The 20,602-nt window shown below is 36.0% G+C and overlaps 1 non-coding gene across 1 annotated transcript; it reads right to left on the bottom strand.

The window, feature by feature from the left end:
• Positions 1-2,939: 2,939 nt before the first annotated feature.
• LOC114680560 (U6 spliceosomal RNA) lies at positions 2,940-3,046 on the bottom strand. Its single transcript, XR_003732760.1, has one exon. It is a non-coding gene; the product is annotated as a U6 spliceosomal RNA (small nuclear RNA).
• Positions 3,047-20,602: the final 17,556 nt, after the last annotated feature.

Raw genomic sequence — 20,602 nt, 5'->3', positions numbered from 1 at the left:
GACACAGACATCTATGGCAAATCGGGGGAGAAAAAGAAAGAAAAAAAAAGAGAAGAAGCTGATGAAATAACCAAAGCAATGTACAAGTGTGATCAAGCAACATAGAAATGCTTGTCTATTGTAGCTGACTTCACACCATATCCAGGATTGGCAGAAACCAAAGGACACAGGTTACAACTTGGGCCACTTCCTACCAGCAAGTCAGTCATAAAGAGAGTTAGTTGCTCTAAATCTCAGTTTCCACCTATGTAAGATGGGAACAATAATCTCGACCTTAATGTATTGTTATGCTAATTAAATAAGAGAAAAAGGCATGTTAATTCTGTGACCCTATGCTGAAAATCCATGGATAGTCCATGCAGCATTCTAGAGCATGAATAGGATTCTCTCTTATTTGAATGTATAAGGCCAGACTTTGCCTGAAACTTATATTATCTATTGTTATTTGATTTGACCTATGGCATGTTTATGAAAATGTGACATTATTGTGATTTTTTAAAAAGGACAGATTCTATATTTCGACGCACATTGGTAATAGCACAAAAATCAAACACTGATAAAAGTCAATGGCTTTTTGTGGCTAATAATTCATATAATGTTAGATTACATTCAGATGTGCACACCTTTCCTTCTCAGATCTAATACTTCAATGTATTAATCGAGTTGAAGCTAGCCACGTGCAGGAAGCCTTGTATTCAATAATGCGCTTTGTATCTTACAAACTTGGTAATGCATGACCTGTCTCTGAAGGATGAAACACTTCAGTTCTTTCTTTAATAACTGGGGGATGACGCCTCCCAAATCCATTTCTGACAACTCAGGCATAGTTGATTAAATCACACATCTCTCCTCCCCCTTACTGTCCAAGAAATGCAGGATGCTCAAACTGAAGAGATGTTGATTAAGATGATGTTGGACAATTAATTATGCACCATGATAACCTCTGACCTGTGCAAGTTCTTTCTATTTTAATCAGTTCAGACTCCAAATTAACAGATAATTACATTCTTGTGTTTTAATCAAGTCGTGGGCAGCGGGGAAAAGATGGTGAAGTACAAATCAAGAAAAGAATTCATGTTGAGATAATTTTTTTTAAATGAAAGGTTTGAAAGGATAATTATTTCAATTATTTTACTTTCTTTTTTACCTAGAGCTCTCTTCAAACTGAATTTTTTGTGTAACAGTGCGGTCTCTGAGATACAATATGCATTTGGGTAAAAACAAAAACCTACCAAATGTGAATCAGATAGCAGGAAGTATAGATCATGTATGCAACTGAATCAGTGAAAAAATGTAAAATACGCCAAATGCATACCTAAAAGAGGCCATCCTACTCTTTTGAAGCACATACAAAATTGAAAAAAACAAAAAGTGAGTCAGAATTACTTTAGAATGTTCTAATCAATAAATTAACATAAAATTGACGTACAGAAGAAAAGCCTGGCAGAAATATATGATTCCCAGTTTTATATTAAGAGTAAAACTAGCAAATTAATAGCAAAGTCAGGGGTGGAAGCTCATATAGACAATTTTCACTGAATTCATGGTGTATCTGCTTTATAGAGTAGTACATACTCATTTCTAAAAATACAAATAATATATTTCATCAGAACACAAAAGTCTATATACTGTACAATCAAAGCTATGCACAAAATACCTCAAGGACAAGAAAATGATTGAATAAATGTCTGCAAAGTCCTTGTCTCTGAGTAGTGAGATTATAGATATTATTTTCTCCTTTTGTTTTTATATATCACTATAAGAATCTATGCTTCTCAGGGAACTCATTTTAAATAATACTTTCAGAAACAACAGATTTACTCTTTTTTCAAGGAAGACTGACATGTAAGCCTTTTGGCCAAAGTAGAAACTGTAGCATCATGAAAAGAAGCTTCATGTCACAGTCCTATCCTGATTGGTTTATTACCAGTGAATTTTTTGGATTTTTTTTTTTATTGAGAAGAAATGTGAGTTCATTTTTCTGGCTGGGAAGGAGAGAATGCTGGAGTACAATGTTAGTGTCTGCCATAGATCGGGAAGGAATCCCAGCAGCCTCGTGTATGTTTGCTAAACCTGATGGTGGTCAAGGGTAGTCATCTGAATTCACAAGTGCTAGTCTAGTTTCTCAACTAGCTAGCAGGCTGGAAAGTTTCAAAGTCCCCATTTCTCCTAGTTTATTAAGGTCCCAAGAGCATAAACCTGCTGAATTTTCTCTCCTTTCTTTAACATACCATATAAAATCATCTTTCTCATAGTGTTTATCATTGACATTGCCTAGGAAACTGTTGGAAATGCAGAATCTCAGGTCTGAAACAAGGTATTTGATTCAGAATTGGCATTTTAATTAGATCCCCCAGGTGGTTTGAAAGAATACTAATGTTTGAGAAGCTCTGCTCTAGCCCAGCAGTTCGTCTTCTGTAAAAGAGATTCCTAGCATCAATCTCCTAGTGTGGTTTTCGGAGATAAATGAGGTAATGCACATGAAAAACTTACTACAATGCCTGATACATAGTAAGCAGTAGATAACCACAGACATTATATTACTATCGAATTTCTCTAATATTTTCTAATACTTTATATATAAGTATATTGAGATTCTACCCAAACCATAAAAGTTCATTGGTATTTGCATTCTAAACTCAGAAGTAAACAAACTCTGCCTCCTAAAACATTTATATCAACATCGAATTCCACACAGTGAACACTGATGAGCCCAAGATCTCAAAGAACTCAGACTCATTAAGCAAAGATGCAATCATGTTAGTTGATGAAGGAAGACTAGGGACTTAGGTATTTGCAATCATTCTGATGAGAACTGAAATAAGGGAGTTCATAGACAGAAAATCCAATTCTCCAGAGTCCCAATTCCCCAAACATTCTAACAAATTCGAGGTTTGTTTTTTTTTTTAATTTTAAAAAGTATCTTTATTACAAATTGGAAAAATATGTAACGCTTCACAAATTTGTATGTCATTCTTGTGCAGGGGCCATGCTAATCTTCTCAGTGTCGTTCCAATTTTAGTGAATGCGCTGCCAAAGCGAGCACAAATTTGAATTTTTATTAAAATGTACAGACTTTTCCCCCACCTTTCCAAACATTTTAATCTCATCCATTCCTTTTGTTCATAGCCCATGACATTTAAACTCAGAATTTTTGGCAAATTTTGAATCAGGGCTTTAACAGAGAGAAACAATACAAGGCAGAAATAAAGGAGGATAAAGTCACTTATAACAATATGTAATCATACGTTTATTTCTTAATTTCATCCATAGTTAGTTTACATGTGTTTTATGTGAGAAATATATATATATAGAGAGAGAGACAGAGAGAGAGAGGAAATGAAGGGGGGAAACATAGGTTAACAAATATATAACACGATTAGTGCTTATATAAAAAGATGTGATTTCTTTTTATGAAACAAGTGGCTAAGGAGTATCCTTCAAAGAGAAAACTATCATATAAGAATTATTAGGATAATTATTCTATTTTTAGTCAGTTTATTAAGGTCCCAAGAGCATAAACCTGCTGAATTTTCTCTCCCTTCTTTAACATACCATATAAAATAATCTTTCTCATCTGTCTCTGCTCAAGGACGTTGATTTCCTTTCCATGTTGTTCTATGCACATGTCATTTTCTTCTCTGCAGTCGGTAGGATGCTGACCTAATGTATTCAGCAGGGGCAGGAAGGGCGGCAGGGAGATGTATTGCTCTCTCTGCCTTAATATCCTGGCTGAACACACACCGTTAGGTACACAGCCACACATTTGGTTGACAGAGGTGCCTGTGACCCGTGCGACAGGGATTAATAGGCATCTATTCTCGGCATCTTACCTTAGTAAACCTTAGGTCACCTTTGTTGTTTGGAGATACTCCCTTATTTCCCTACCTGTGCTTGAAAACCCTCTTCTTTGCCTTCAGGGCTACTGACTCACCCTGATTGTCCTTCCTTCAAAGTGAATAATCAGAATGAGGACAGGGTTATAAAAATATGGAGAGTTGTTGCTTTCCAAAAAGCAGAAAATATTATGCTTAAGTTAAATATGAGTCAAGATCTTTACTGTAAAAGCTCGTGTTTTTGTACTCCAGGATGCAAACATTGCTTTGAATATCTGGCCATTGGTTTTCTCTTCCATAAAGAGAAGAAACTGAATATAGTCAGTCTTGTGAATAAATTCATTTCTAATCAAACTCAAGAGTCTCTAAGTGGCATCTGTGTTACATTCTAGAACTCGTTTTGATTCAATTGTGGTGTTTTTTTGCTTTTGATTCTCAGGTATGTGCCTTTAAGATTTTCTACAGTAAATTAAAAAGTTCATATCCTTTGTTTTAAAAGTAGCTTCAAGCTAGAAACAGATTACCTTTTGGAATTAAGTCATTGTAGCTTTATGTCCTCAATCCCGCTTAATCATTGATGTCACTATTTCCTGTGTGTGCTTCTGTTTGAGGACTCTAATTTATTCTTCTAACAAATCCCATTCTTGCCCTTGGCGACCTGTAAGGTGGCACTAAAAAGTTGCCTGTTGTATCAACCAGTACACTTTCTGTTACAAATAACAGAAGATCTCATCAAAATTGGCTTACATAAAACAAAATATAATTTACTGCTTCTCATCATTAAGGAATTCTGGTGGTAGACATAGCTTCAGGCACGACTGGATGCAATTGCTCAAGAAATGTTACGTGTATCTTGTTCATTTCTCTGATGTTGCCGTTGATTGCATTGTGCCCACTGAAAATTCAGATGTTGAAGCCCAAACCCCCAATGTGACCATTTTTGGAGAAAGGGCTTTTAAGATGGTTAAATTAGATCATAAGGATGTGGTCCTAATCTGATAGGATTGGTAGCCTTATAAGAAAGAATGAGCTTTCACAAAGGAAGGCCACGTGAGGACACAGTCAGAAGCCTGTAGGCCAGAAAGAGTGCCTTCACCAGAACAGGACCCTGCTGACACCCTGATCTCTCGACTTCCAGCCTCCAGAACTGTAAGAAAATAAATTCCTGTTGTTTTAGCCACCCAGCCTATGGTATTTTCTTATGGCAGCCCAAGTAGGGTAATGCTGCTTTTCACTGTGGGTTTGCTCCTTGCAATAGGTTAAAGATAGCTATAAATTCTTTGCTACCACTCCCATGGAGAGGTAGTATATAGTTTCTGCTCTCTTGAACTCAGGTTGGCCTTAGTGTCTTGCTAGGCCAATAGAATTTAAGAAACGTGATGTTCTGAGATTGTTAAGGATAGGTTATAAGAAGCTTTGTCGTTTTCTACCAGGTTCTCCTAGAATCCTCACTGTAGGGGAAGTTAGCCATGACGTATGAAGTAAATTATCCTGGGTTAGAGAAAAACACAAATGAATTTAGAGGTTTAGCCAGTGGACAGAATTAGGTTAAATATTTTGATCATGTGTCAGTTACTATGTAGTCCTTAATGAATAATAATGGGAAATAAGTAATGTTGGCTGAGGGTTCAATGTGTGTCAGATACGTAAGTGATTTACATAAATGTTTTAATATACATGGATTTAAATATGTGCTTAATACATATTGTATATTAAACATATGCACACATATTTAAAGACTATATAAACATGTATTATTTAATATATTAAAATCTGTATTAATTTATACATATGTGTGTGTGTGTGTGTGTGTGTGTGTGTATATATATATATATATGTAGTTGCAGAAAGTCTATTAGATAAAATCAGGATTGTGCCTAGTTCAAAGACAGGGAAACTGACCCTTAAAGGTTAACTAACTCGACCATGGTCATTCAAGTGTTACATGGCAGAAAGAGGATCTGGCTGACAAGAATCCTAGTTCTCAACTACTATACAATTCTTCTTTTTGTTCTTTCCTTGCGGACTGATTTTATTGGTAGTTGTAGTTACTACGATTATATACTATTTTACATTGCATGTATGTATTACTTAATACAGCAATAATGTTCTCTACCATTTAACGATCACCCATGTTCCATTTATTAAATTGACCATTTCAAAACAGCTAGAAAACCTTATCCCAGTGATGCTCAGAGATAGATATTTTAGTCTTAACTTAGCAGAGGGGGAAGCTGAGTTCCAGGAAAGCATTGATTGAAGGACATTGTAAGTAAGACTGCACAGCTGTGTGGCCAGGTGCCACTTGACTCTTATGGTTCGGAAGCACTTCCTTTGGTTAATCTCAGGGCGCTCTCAGCGTTCATCACTACACACAGGTGCTGAAGATTTTAGCAAGCAGTGTATAAGCTAGAGCTACCACCCCCACCTTTGCCTTGACAGTTTAGACAGGTATTCCTTCAAAGAATGGAGTGTTCCATTTGTCCAATTCATCAAAGTTCTGCCATCATTTATGTCACGCATTAAGCTACAAATGTCTTAGCCTTTGGTCTCTCAGTACAACCTTCGGTTAAATTGAGCTGGGAATTTTCAGGTGAAGGGCCAAGTGGAGAAAGAAGGCAGAAAGAAGGAAAATTTAATGTCAGTTTGCTTCATTGCTTTAGCCAAGATGAGACAGAAATATCAGGATTTATTATTACAACCTTTATCTAGTCTGATATTCTGAGAGCATGTGAGCTGGAAAGTGGGTAGAGAGAGTAGATAGTGTACAGAAAACAATTTTGAAGCCACAGTAGAAAATCTCTATTTCTATAGTCATATCTTGCTTTGGGACAGTTTGACCAAGATTGTTTATTTATAGACTAGTCTCCAAATCACACTTGGACATTTCAAACAACAAATCTGTGTCATATGATGGACATTTGCCATCCCAAAGAGATGGATCAACATCGATGCAGGGAATGTGTGCATTGAAGTTGGAGGCAGAATATTTTTCGGAGTCAGATACCTGGGTTGAAGATATAGTTCTGAAAGTTATTAGCTGTGACACCTTAGATAAATGAGCCAACTTTCCTGAACCTCAGTTTCCTTTCTATAAAATAAAGATGAACAGGCATGCTTCATGAGGTAATCACATAGGAAAACTGACTATTAATAGAGATGATATATATAAATTATCTCATGACGTGTATGATTTTTATGTTGTCAAAGTAAATGATGGCTGTGGCAGTTTATTAATGAGAGATTATTTTTGCTATAGGCCTGAAGTGAGTTGAAAATATTTGTGTTCAAAATTACATAAACAAAGGAGAGCTATTAAGATGGTATTGCCAACACAATACATGATATATCTGAAATGTTTTTTAGCTGTGCTAAATTCTAGAATATTTGCCAAAGAAAATCATAGAGTGTTCATGAATATGTTTGTACATATGTTTGTAAATAGTATGTATATATTTTATATGTTTTATGGATATATTTTATCTATACACTAATTAAAGCATTCTTTACTCACATATTAGATCCTGGTATTCAATAGCCAATCTAGGCACAAAGAATTGTAAAATTGGAGTCTAGCCTTATGGCTAACACCATGGGGTTAGAATTCATATTTGGTTCAAATCCTGACACACTGTTTAGCAGTTGTTTGTCAGGAACCCATTTGACAAAATAAAAGCACAGGATTTGCAATGGAATGAATATGGAATTACAAATTAACTATGATTCCTGGGTCTCAGTTTCCTTATCTGTAAAACTGTGTTTGGATAGGGATTAAACAATCATGTGTTTGTTTTTGGTGAATTAAACAAACAAACAAAAAAATCTATTTAGACTACTTGGCAGTTCTGAGCTTACTAATAAAATGCCACCCACATATAGTAGCAAATAGTTTATTATTAAGACCCTCAAGTGAACTAAAGTATATTGCTTTAGCTACAGTATAAATAATGTAATATGGGAAAATATAGAATCTACTGTTTGTGTATTGTCATTCTAGGTATTTAAAAGTCATCTCATAGAATGGAACAAGTAGGACTTTCTTTGTATTTTAAAGACAAAAACACCAAAGACAAAATTTAAGCAACTTGCTGGAGGCCAGGCCTGGTAGCTACTTGACTCTTTCTGCTCAGAACACAGGATGAGACGTCTTTTTGTGAGACAGCAGTGTTCATAGTGCTCCAGAGGCCAGACAGGAGATAGGTAAGTTACCTTGAACCTGGGGCACAAAGAAGAGGCTGATGTCCAGAGAGTTTCTATTGCAATCATTTCCTATACTGAGTTAGTATGGAAAGGAATAAATCAAGGTGGGCTCACAATTTTATCTCATGTTAATTCCATGGGCCCATGAGCACTTTATTTGCATGTTGAAATCAGAGAAATGTTTCTCAGTTAAAAATACATATATATGCTACAGTTATATTTTCTTGAAATATACAGCATAGCCAGAACTACCCTTTTTCACCCCCAACACTTAATGGAAGGTTAAGTTCAGCAAGTATTTCACTTTTCTTATAACTCTAAATGAAGAAAATCAACAATGCAGTGGCAATAATAAATGATGGTTGGCACTTCTCCTGAGCATGAGTGTTTCACAGGAAGTAGAGGGGATTTTGGCAAAGGAGGGCCCTCAACCAAGCTCCATCGAAGGTGGCAGCTCCATCTCAGGTCCTGCCATGGTTGCCTTGTAAGTGCCTGCTTCCATCTTGCCATAACTTCTTCCAAGCAAAGCCTCGTATCAAGTTGGTTGTGACAAATCTCCCACTTAAGCATTGGGAAATGACTTTTTTAACCATGCCACCAATACAAATCTGATTCCTTCTTTTAATTTTACAAACTCCACGTGGAGTGAATTATTTATCTTTTTACTTTTAACTAGCAGCAGAGTAGGTCCTAAAGTCCATGTTCATGAGACCAGATTCAGTTGCCTCAGTGATTAATAAAGTGTTCAATGGATTCTTGCTGCATAGGTCCTTGCTATGGTTATCCAATAGTCAGCTATGTGCAAGTCAAATCAGGCGTGGGGATGTTGTAAAACTAATTAAACACTCTGGAATGAAAATCTTTATTGACCAGAAACCCATATTCAGAAACTTTCATATTTCTATTACCTATACTTAGAAAGATATGGGATTCATTTTCCAACATGAAAGCAGAGAAATAGGCACAGCTGTGCTGGACCCTTATGTAATTGAAACTCTGCTGCATGTCATTCAAATTCCTCTGTGATCTCTATTCTATGAAACTCTACAATTAAATTCACTTGTCTGTATATACCTACACTCTAGTCACTTCACTTACTTAGACTTCCAAGAACATGCATGCTTTTTTTTTAATGCTAAGAGTTGCAGAAATGTATTTTTTTCATTCTGTAATGTCTTGTACTCCTTGTTCAGCTTGAGAACAGTATCTTTTTTTGTCTTACATTAACTTTATATGTTTAATATTTTTAAATTTCAATAGCTTTTGTGGTACAAGTGGTTTTTTTATGTGATTGAATTGTATAGTGGTGAATTATGGGAGTTTAGTGCACAAAAGAACCATGTCTTGATCCTAAAGTCTCAGCAGGTCTTTCTCTGTGAAGCCTTATTGAATTTCCTACCCCCTAAGCATAATTCATGAACCCTGTTTGTGCAGTCCCTGAATCAGACAGTTGGCCACTAATGATTGTTTTAAATATATGTCTTCCTGACTAGCCTGTAATTTCCTCTAAAGCCAAAGCTGTATTCTATTGATCTTGAAATCTTTGCTATAGCAGGTCTTCTAACATTTGATAGGTACTATTCTTGATAATTAAATGAAAGAATTGTGTATTTCTTTTTACTATTATCTTAGGTTCAGGGTACATGTGCAAGTTTGTCACATAGGTAAACACTTGTCATGGGGGTTTCTTGTACAGATTATTTTATTACCCAATTATTAAGCCTAGTACTAATTAATTATTTTTCCTGATCTCTCTTCTCCCATCTTCCACCCTCTTCACAGGTCCCAGTGTGTGTTGTTCCCCTCTATGCGTCTATGTGTTATTATTTATCTCCCACTTATAAGCGAGAACATGCGGTATTTGGTATTTGATTTTCTGTTTCTGCGTTAGTTTCCTAAAGACCATGGCCTCCAGCTCCATCCATGTCCCAGGAAAACACATGGTCTCATTATTTTTTATTGATGCATAGCATTCCATGGTGTATATGTACTATATTTTCTTTATCCCATCTGACAATGATGGGCATTTAGGTTAATTCCATGTCTTTGCTCTGTGAATAGTGCTGCAATGAACACGTGCATGCATGTGTCTTTATAATAGAACGAATTGTATTTCTTTGGGTATATACCCATTAATGGAATTGCTGGGTCTAATGGTATTTCTGTCTTTAGGTCTTTGAGGAATTGCCACACTGTCTTCCACAATGATTGGACTAATTTACACTCCCACCAAGAGTGTATAAGCATTCCGTTTTCTCCACAACCTTGCCAGCATCTGTTATTTTTTGACTTTTAGTAATAGTCGTTCTGACAGGTTTGAGACAGTATCTCATTGTGATTTTGATTTGCAATTCTCTAATGTTCAGTGATGTTGAACTTTCGTTCATATGTTTCTTGGTCACATGCATGTCTTCTTTGGAAAATTGTCTGTTCATGTCATTTGCCCACTTTTTACTGGGGTTGTTTGCTTTTTTCTTGTAAAACTGTTTAAGTTCCTTATAGATGCTCAATATTAGACCTTTATTAGATGCATAGTTTGCAAAAATTTTCTGCAGGATGTCGGTTTACTCTTTGGATATCTTCTTTCGCTGTGCAGAAGCTCTTTAGTTTAATTGGATCCTATTTGTCAGTTTTCACTTTTGTTGCAATTGCTTTTGGCATTTTCATCATGAAATATTTGCCTGTGACTATGTCCCGAATGGTATTGTCTAGGTTGTCTTCCAGAGTGTTTACAGTTTGGGGTTTTATATGTAAGTCTTTAATCCATCTCGAGTTAATTTTTGTATATGGTGAAAGGAAGGGATCCAGTTTCAATTTTCTGCATATGGCTATCTAGTTATTCCAGCACCATTTATTGAATAGGGAATCATTTTCCCATTGCTTGTTTTTGTCAGGTTTGTTGAAGATCAGATAGTTGTAGATATGTGGTTTTATTTATGGGTTCTCTATTCTGTCTCACTGGTCTATGTGTCTGTTTTTGTGCCAGTACCATGCTGTTTTAGTTACTATAACCCTGTAGTATAGTTTGAAGTAGGGTAACATGATGCTTCCAGCTTTGCTCTTTTTGCTTATGGTTGTCTTGGATATTTGGGCTCTGTTTTGTTTCATATGAATTTTAAAATAGTTTTATCTAGTTCTGTGAAGAATGACATTGGTAATTTAATGGAAATAGCATCGAATCGATAAATTGCTTTGGGTAGCATGGCCATTTTAATGATGTCAATTCTTCATATCCGTGAGCATGAAATTTTCTTCTGTTTGTGCCATCTCTGATTTCACTGAACAGTGGTTTGTAGTATTTTTACTAATAATGGATTCATTCCATGACCTCTAATTAAATATATGTTTTTCTTTTTCAACTTTTATTTTATTATAACTATTGTTATGAACAATTGGTTATTTTAGATTCAGGGAATACATGTGCAGGTTTGTTACATGAGTAAATTGTGTGTTGCTGAGCTTTGGTGTACAAATACTTCCAGGTACTGAGCATAGTACCTGATTAGTAGTTTTTTGACCCTCACCTTCCTGATACCCTCCATACTCAAGTAGGCCCTGGGTTTCCCTTTCTATTTTTGTGTGCATGTGTACTCAATATTTTGTTCCTGCTTGCAAGTGAGAATATGTGGTATAGTTGGTTTCCTGTTCATTAATTCACATAGGCCTTGAGCTCCATCCACATTGCTGCAAATGGCATGATGGTTCTTTTTTGTGGCTGCATAGTATTCCATAGTATATATGTAAGGTATTTTTTTAATCCAGTCTACCACTAATGGACATCTAATTTGATTCCGTGTCTTTTCTATTGTGAATAGTGTTGCAATGAACATGAGAGTACATACATCTTTTCAATGGAATGATTTACATTCCTTTGGGTATATACTGAGTAATGGGATTGCAAGGTCAAATACTGGTTCTGTTCTAAATTCTTTGAAAAATCTCCAAACTGCTTTCTACATTGGCTGAACTAATTTACATTCCCACCAGCAGTTAATAAACATTCCTTTTTCTCCTCAACCTTGCCAACAATTGTTATTTTTGACTTTTCAATTACACCTATTCTGACTGTTTTGAGATGGTATCTCATTGTGGTTTGGATTTTGATTTGTCTAATGATTAGTGATTTTGAACATTTTTTCATATGCTTATTAGACTCATGTATGTCTTTTTAAATACATGTTCATGTTCATTGTCCTTTGTAGATTCTTATGTACTTCTGAAGTATCTGTTCATGTCCTTTGCCCTTGGGGTTGTTTACTTTTTTGCTTGTTGATTTGTTTAAGTTCCTTATAGATTCTGAATATTAGACTTTTGTCAGATGCATACTTTGCAAATATTTTCTCCCATTCCATAGGTTGTCTGTTTATCCTGTTGAAAGTCTTTTTTGCTGTGCAGAAGCTCCCTATTTTTATTAGGTCCCACTTATCTGTTTTGTTTTCACTGGAATTGCAGTGGGTTTTTCATAGATGACTCTTCTAAGTTAAACCACCTAATGTTGGCAGTGACTCTTCTAATTTTGAGGTATGTTCCTTTGATTCCTAGTTTTTTAAGAGTCATACATGACTCTTCTAATTTTGAGGTATGTTCCTTTGATTCCTAGTTTTTTAAGGTCTTTTACATAAAAGAATATTGAATTTTATCAAAAGTCATTTCTGCATCTAATGAAATAATCATTAGCTTTGTTTATGTGATGAATCACATTTATTGATCTGCATATGTTGGACCAACTTTGCATTGCAGGAATAAATCCTACCTGATTGTGGTGGATTGGCCTTTCGATGTGCTGCTGGATTGAATTTGCTAATATTTTTTTGAGAATTTTTGTGTCTATGTTCACCAGGGATATTTACCTGAAATTTTCTTTTTTTTTTTTTTTTCATTTTGTCTCTCACAGGTTTTGGTATCAGAATGATGCTGGCCTCATATAATGAGTTAGGGAGGAGTCCCTCCTCCTAAATTTTTTTTTTTTTTTTTGGTATAATTTTGGTAGGATTGGAATCTGCTCTTCTTTATTCAACTGCTGAAATTCAGCTGTGATACAAGGCTTTTTCTGGTTGGTAAGTTTTTTTTTTTTAATTATTGATTCACTTTTCAAACTCATTTGTTTTTTTTAGGCTTTCAATTTTTTCCTGCTTTAATCTTGAGTGGCTATATGTTTCCAGGAATGTATCCATTTCTTTTATGTTTTCTAGTTTGTCTGCATGGAGGTGTTTATTATAGTCTCTGAAGGTATTATTAATATTTTGTATTTCTGTGGGATTGATCATAATGTCACCTTTGTCATCTCTGTTTGTGGTTATTTGGATAGTCTCTCTTTTTTCTTACTCTTCTTAATTTAGTTAGCAGTCTATCAATCTTATTTATTTTTTTTACCAACTTTTGGTTTTATAGCTCTTTTGCATGTATTTTTTTGCTGGTCAATTTCATTCAGTTCAGGTCTGATTTTGCTTATTTCCTTTCTTCTGATACCTTTTGGGTTGGTTTGCTCTTGTTGTTCTAGTTCCTTTGGGTGTGATGTTAGATTTTTAATTGTAGATCTTTCTGTCTTCTCAATGTAGGTATTTAGCACTATAAACTTCCCTTTCAACATTCTTTTAGCCATGTTTCAGAGGTTCTGGTAAATTTTATCTTTGTTCTCATTAGTTTCAAAGATTTTTTTGATATCTACCTTTATTTCATTCTTTACTCAAAAGTCATTCGGGAGCAGGTTGTTTAACGTTCATGTAATTGTATGGTTTTGAGAGATCATCTTGGTATTCATTTCTAGTTTATTGCACTGTGGTCCAAGAGTGTGACTGGTGTAATTTCATTTTTTGAAGTTTGTTGAGAATTCCCTTACGGCCAAGCAAGTGGTTGATCTTAGAGTATGTGTCATGTGCTGATGAGAATAATATATGTATTTGTTGTTAATGGGTGGAATATTCTGTAGATTTCTGTTAGATCCATTTAGTCGAGTGTTGAATTTAGGTCCTGAATATCTTTGTTAATTTCCTGCCTCAATGATCTGTCTAACCCTGTGAGTGGGTTTTAAAATTTTGAGAGAGCCTGTTGGTGACACAAAGTCAAGTTAGCCTCTCTGTCATTTGCTTCATCAGCAGCAATTAAGATGAAGTATTGAGAACCATGCTGGAAATAAAAATTAAAGTTGACAATAAACACCATGAAGTGTAAGCAAATTATCTACTTTCCATACTAATGAAAGTTATGTCATTGTGGGGACCAAACGCCAAAGTGTTGAAAATTAATCCCATTAGTAATAATTGACACCCCATACCTGTATTAAGGACTAACTACAAATTGTGCTATTGTTTCAAATTCAAAAGAACAAACAAACTTCCCTACCCACAAATTGTTTTACTAATTCAAATAAGGATGCCATATTTATCTACCCATATAGCTGATTAGCAATATTGGGTGTAATGTAGAACTGTTCTCTTTTTGAAGATCTGTGAATGCATTCACAAGCAGTATTTCCTGAGAGTGGTGGAGTGGAGATGGAGGGAGAAGACAGCACTCAATAAAATTGAGGAATTGGATCAATCTTTCTCATGTATTAGAAAGTGAATGGGAGGAACATGATAGAATAGATTTGTTCATTTATGAAACATATATCACATGGACACACTTGGATAAGCATTGAGCTGGGTGACAGGATACAAAATCATTAGGGCACTATCCATCTTCTCAAAATACTCACAGCCCAGTAGGCAAAACAGTCACATCATCTAAAATTAAAGATGGGAAGAGGGAAAGAAGAACAGGGCATAAAAACCAGAAGGCTAATTTGCCTAATTAAAAATCAAGTTGAGATTCAAACCTATGACTTTCTGACTTATTAGGGGCAGAAGTAAAAACTCGTATTTATCAGATTGCTTACAAATTCACATTTGATGCCAGCTCATACCTTACGTTGCTTCTCATCATTTTCATAACAGTTTCTTATTTACTTCTCTTCTTGCACAAAATATTATTAAATCTACCAAAAGGGAAGGCACGGAATCTCCCATGAGTGCAATCCAATATCTAGCAATCAGAGATTCACGTTTCTGAAGAAATAATGATTCCAAATGCAGATGCTGTGGTGAGATACTCACTCCTCCCAGAGGAAAACTGAACCACTGATCACAGACAAGCTTTTTGTCAGAGCTGTAGAATACAGATATAGATATTAACTTGACCGGAGACAGACTGTCAGGGTTAGAGACGGGAGAGCTTGATCAGAGAAAGGCAATTAGTGCCAAAGAGAACTTGCAACTGTCACTTGCTTAAAATGAGATTATAAGATACCCAGAATGGAATCATTTCCCCTAGAGCTTCTCTTTTTAACAAAGGCAGTCTTTAAATGCTTGCTGGCTTCCGCTTTCAAACCCTGAAATTCCTAGGTCTGAGAAAATAGTATTTCAAGTCTCTCTTCCAGATTTTTCTCTGCCTCCCCTCCATCCTCCTACCTGGAGTGGTGCATTGAAATTGCTTTGTCCAAACTTTTTATTTCTGTTAGAGGTTGCACTTGGATTTCAAGGTATTCAGGAAAGGGGTGAATGTTGGCTTGGATAGCAATGCAGCAATATAAAAAGGAAGGCATAGCCATCATATATAATTAAATAAAAATGCAAATTGGAGTTTAAACTCAACAGTGCTCAGAACCAAATAAATTTCTGATTATGTTTGCGCTATCAAATACCAAGGCTACATTACCAGAAAGATTAGAAAATCTATTGAAATTAGGAATAGGCTTTTTAAGTAGCTAAAATCTCAAATAAATGGAAATAAAGATGTATAGAAAACAATATATAATAAAAACATTAAAAAGCCCCTCACCAGTACTTACTCTCTTCCCATTCGAACTAGACTTTTCTTCACTTGTCCCTAAGAATCTGCAAGAGCTCATCACTGCTCACCTTTCCACATACGTCACCCTTATCCAGGGAAACCCTTTTTCCACACCCTCCAATCAGACAACTAACTTCTCTCCTTCTTCACACAAAGTACAAACTCAGATGTCAATGCTCCTGAGAACCTGGTTCTGCCCCACCTGGACAGAGTTTGTCCTCTCTCTGAGTGCTGTCTCCACACTCAGTTTCTTGGCACTTTGTGTCTGTCACAGTCACCAGAGTGCCATGCCATCTGTGCTTTCTTCATGCATCCTGACCGACTTGAGGGCAGAATCTGTGCCTTTGTGTTCCAAGAAATTCAACTCAGACAGGACTGTCTGGTGATCAAAGTGCCTTCATGAAGCATATTCATTGCCTGTTAAAAGGATCTTCAGAATAGTTGCTTCTGGTGTTATTTTGGGAAAGGAAAAATAGTCTGTGAACATATGAATTCCACATATTCAGTCATAAACTATATTTTGTTAAGAGAAGATTTGCTACAAAAGTGGTTCTCTCTAGCATGTTCTGCAGAAGGGGTACCTCTTTGATATTTTAATGTTGGCTTTTAAGATTATCTTAAAAAATATATTAGAAGAAGTTTGAAAATAAGTTCTTAAATAAGCTTAACCAAACACGCAGTATGCCCCCCAATCCTGTTTCTTTCTGCCCCAAATCCATGTGATGTCTCCAGGCTTCCTGGACTGATGTTAAAAACCTAATTTGGATATAGCCTTGGAGAAACTTGATTTTTTAAAAATAAATAACTTGTGTTGCGTGTGTGTGTGTGTGTGCATGTGTGTGTTTATATTTGCCTTCTCTAAAGAATGTCATGGTGGAAAAGTCAAGGACTGAGGATCCATGATTCTTTAAATATGTATTTGTATAACACTGGGCAAATTTTGTAACTTATGTATATATTCATGTTTGATGTCTCAAAACAGTAACTGTCCATACCAACCACCACGGCCCTGGTCCATGTCCTGCTTCCATGACCTAACCAACCAATTTGGTCTAAGCAGCAGTTCTATAGGCAGAGAGTTTAAAAATCAAGATTTTTAAAAATCTGACTTTATAAGAAAGACAAAAAATAGACAATCTTCATATAGAAATTTAGAGAAAAAACAGTAACTATATTGAAATAATGGAAAATAGATAGCCATTAATTTTCTATAACAATTTATGATGAAATAATGAATTAAAAATTTACAAGACATTCTCCCGGTAACTAGAGATCTTACCTTCACTGAATTCGGCTGTTATTTTTGGGGAAAAAAAAAGGTGCTTTTTCTTCTACCATCCCCTACTCTGGGATTTGTTGCCAGGGAACAAGGCTACAATGAGGAGAGAAGAGAAGAGGATTGTGGAGAAGATTTGCAATAGAATCATGCAATTTACAGATTAATGTATTTCTCTCTTCACCACAGAGTCATTGTTAAGTTAGAGAACAGAGAGTAAGAAAAGTGATTTCATTTTTAACAAGTCATATTTTAACCTGAGCAACTTTTATAGAAATGTATCACAAAGGAAAAAAATTAAGAGTGAAGATGATAATATACTGAAAACATTGATTGTTTTTCTGACTATATTATTAAATATCAGAATGAAAAAATAAGGGTATGTTTAAGTAAGTGCTGGCTTTTCAACTAGATGAAAGAATGTGCAGCCATCTGAATTATTTTGATGCCCATAGAGAGATATTGCTTGTGGATCTTATGGTCCTTGTATGTGTGAACTCTTTAATGAGTGAAGACTCTTCTAGAGCAAGCATGTGAATGCCTTGGCCTAATAAGCCTTGATAGGAAAGATGCTTGTATCCAGGTATAAATGTTCTAGGTCTACGAGAGTATGCATCATCCATATATTCTACACATTGGGAATGTTTTAAAAGAAGCTATGAGCAGTTCTTGTATACGGAGGGCTGTTCTGGGGACTGATGGGATGCTAGTGAAGGGGTGAAAATGCAGTTGGACCTGCTACCTCCAGGTTCAGCATTTTTTTTTGTTTGGTTTGTTGGTTGTTGTTGTTGTTTTGAGACGGGGTCTCGCTGTCACCAGGCTGGAGTGCAGTGGTGCGATCTCGACTCACCGCAACCTCTACCTCCCAAGTTCAAGCAATTCTCATATCTCATGCCTCAGCTTCCCAAGTGGCTGGGACTACAGGCATGAGCTACCACACCCAGCTATTTTTTTTTTTTTTGTATTTTTAATAGAGATGGGGTTTCACCATGTTGGCCAGGCTGGCCTCGAACTCCTGACATCAAGTGATCCGCCCACTTTGGCTTCCCTAAGTGCTGGAATTACAGGCATGAACCACCATGCCCAGCCCAGCAGGTGTTTTTTACACTCATGTTCAATATTACACTTTACCTTTTGGTTAGGGTTCCGTGAAATACATTTAAAAAATCACTCCAGGTCTTTTTAAGCAGGAAGTGATTTAATAAAGGATACCAGGCCTAAAGCAGTAGTTTACAGGCTTAGTGTCTAGGAATGATTCCCACGTCAATGCAGAAGGCACCCATCGGTGAGCCCTACTTTAGATACAATTACTAGACTCATGCCCATACTTTCTACTCAGGAGTCAAAAAGACAATCCTGTCACCGGGGTCTCCACAACGTCCCCCTTTAGCCAGGTAAAAAGAGAATGAACCCTGGAGTGAGGCTGAAGGAAACTTCTCATGTCTGTAGGTTTTCTTGGCATCAGAAAAAATCAAATGACGTTGAAATATGGTCTTTCTTTTATATCTGGTATCTGAGTCCATACAAGTGTATTCAGTTCATAGAACTTTATTTTATATCCAGAACCCTGGTTAAAGGTAGTTTGTGAAATGCCATTTTTAACCTTTTAGCTTCTCCAACTAGGAGGTTGAAATGAAGGTAAAAGCAACCAATTAACAGTACCCAGCATACTAGTTTCTTCTCTATTCATAAAGAAATGTAAAACAACTTAACAAATGACTACACATGATAGTGTCCCCAAGATATTTCTTTTTATCTAGAAATGTTAGTAACCACCATGAAGGGGGGGAAAAGCTACAATGTTCTCTCAAAGCATAATAGTAATTTGCTGGTGACATCAATTTGCAAATGAGAGTAAGTGGTGAGTTTCCTTAAGAAAGAAGACATACTGGGCTATAGTTAATATGTGTAGTAATCAAACAAATCGGACTTAAAGGTTACCTCTGAGTTAAATGATTCTGTACTTTATTCAACAATCCATTCATTCACTTATTCATAAATTTATTGTTAGTCATTCACAACCATAAGAATTTATTCCCACAGCTTAATCAGAATATCTAAGGCACTTAATCTTTACTATCTTCTTCTTATGTCTTGACAACAACCACTATCACTATATACATTCTTGGAGATAATGCCTGATAACCCAACAAAGTATCTATTAATATCCTCTTTGTACAAAGGACAAACACTGAAGCTTAGAGCAGTCTACCTACATTTATTGAGCTCCTATCCTGTGTGAGGCAGTGAGACAGATTCTAGAGACTCACGGATAAAATCCACCAAGTACCTGCCCTTATAACACTAATAGTCTAGTGACAGACACAATCAGCTGAACATACAAGCAATGACAGGCTTAGGGTGTAGCAATTTGAATGTGGAGCTGCATTCACTAAACATCATGGTGAAGGGGGAGGAATATTTTCACCAGTAAAATATATCCCATTTCCACTAGCCAGAAACATCACTGAATCCTTGATTAAAGATACTGTAGTTTATTAGTCCGATCACTCTAAATAGGGCCTACAACACTTTCCAATTAATAGATCAGCCGTAATCAGCCAGCTAATTACTCCCCTGACTACAGTTGATTTCCCCATTCGAGAGAGAATGAACAATGTATGGGAGAAGGTTAAACAGCAGCACAGACACACTATCATGGGAATCTGAGCCCTTGGGATCAAAGATCCCCAGAGCAAGTGTGATTCCATTTAAGGAGGAGACAGGAGTTGGGCTGAGGTGGCCAAGGAAGACAACAGACTCACCAATAAGAAAGGAAGGACAGAATCACAAGAATGACCATTGGACAGTATCTTGGAGATGATGGAGTCCAACCTCTCCTTAGGAGAAAATTTAAGCCAGGAAATTTAAATACACACACCTAACACTAACTAGACCCTTTCAAATTTTAGGATCCTCAGAAAACTGATGTTACTTATATTTTGATCCTCATTTCAACATTCATTAACTATGTGATCCCAAGAGGGTTATAAAGTTTCCTTTGCCTCAGATTTCTTATCTATGCAAGTGGGAAAATGTAGTAAATACCTCATAGTCTCTTGCAATGAGAAAATAATTGAATGAATATGAAGCCCTTGGAATAGTGCCTAGCAAATCTTAAGAGTTTAGCATTAATTTTAATTAACTGTTTCAGTTACTTTTTTATTATTGTTACCTCTATAACAATACTGCTCTACCTACAGGAACTGCTGTGCGCATTACTATTTTTAGTGTAAGACACACTCATTCATTCAATTATTATTCACCAAGTACCTCCTCTATGCCAATCCATATGTAACTAATCCCCTTGAAGAATTTACTGTCTACTAGTAAGATGGAAAGAAAATACCACAATGTTACTGTGAAGTTATTTACAGAGGAGGAAATAAAGAGTACAGAGATATGGGGTCTAACTTAAGCTGGGCGGGGGGCGGGGGTTGGGGGAAGGACAGGGGAAGTT

Source organism: Macaca mulatta, chromosome 8 (genome assembly GCF_049350105.2).
Source record: "Macaca mulatta isolate MMU2019108-1 chromosome 8, T2T-MMU8v2.0, whole genome shotgun sequence".
Classification (NCBI taxonomy): Eukaryota; Metazoa; Chordata; class Mammalia; order Primates; family Cercopithecidae; genus Macaca; species Macaca mulatta.
This window is presented reverse-complemented; position numbering and strand designations above follow the sequence as displayed.